Below are 728 nucleotides of genomic sequence, written 5' to 3' on the forward strand. Positions count from 1 at the left end.
GCCCGGGCCGGGCCGCCGCAGGACCGCGCGGCGCCCCACGCAGACCAGGAAGCCCGAGGCCTGCGGCGGACGCGGGCAGGCCACGCCCCGCACAGACCGCGAGGCCCGAGCGCCTACGGCCACTGCCATCATCAAATTCCGGGATTCTGTCGCGATGAACCACCACCCAACGCAGAGCCCAGTGCCGCTCGCCAGTCTCCATCTTTGGAGTCGGAAGAACGAGAGCGGGCCGAGGGGGAATCCCGGTTTGGGGATACTGGGGTACGGCGGCTGCCTGGGGACCAAAACGTCTCTAAGGTAAAGTTGCAGCCTGAAGCGATTTTTTGACCCCCGACACTTAATGGGCTGCTGAAGACCCGGATGTGTCTGGGACTGGCCGAGGTACCCATTAACGCGCCCCCGCTAGACCATCCCCCTCCTCCGCTTAGGATTGGGTATTATGTACGCCAATCATCACTTCTCCCTCCACTCACCCTTCAAGGGTGGGGTGTAGTCCCGGTATCCCGTCTTCTATTGGTGTGGCCGAGAAGAAGAGGGCGGGGAGGCCGGCTGAGGTCGCCCAATGGGCGTCGTGGCGTGTGGGGAAGGCGGAGCCGAGGCGCTTGGCAGCTGCCCAATCAGCGTCCTTGTTTGTGTGGTGCCGCCGCCGGTGCAGCCGCCGCCGCCGCCGCCGCTGCCCCCCGTCTGTACCGCAGTGTCTGCTCCGCCCGCCCGCCCCGGTCCGGCCC

This window comes from Ailuropoda melanoleuca, chromosome 8 (genome assembly GCF_002007445.2).
Source record: "Ailuropoda melanoleuca isolate Jingjing chromosome 8, ASM200744v2, whole genome shotgun sequence".
NCBI classification, from domain to species: domain Eukaryota; kingdom Metazoa; phylum Chordata; class Mammalia; order Carnivora; family Ursidae; genus Ailuropoda; species Ailuropoda melanoleuca.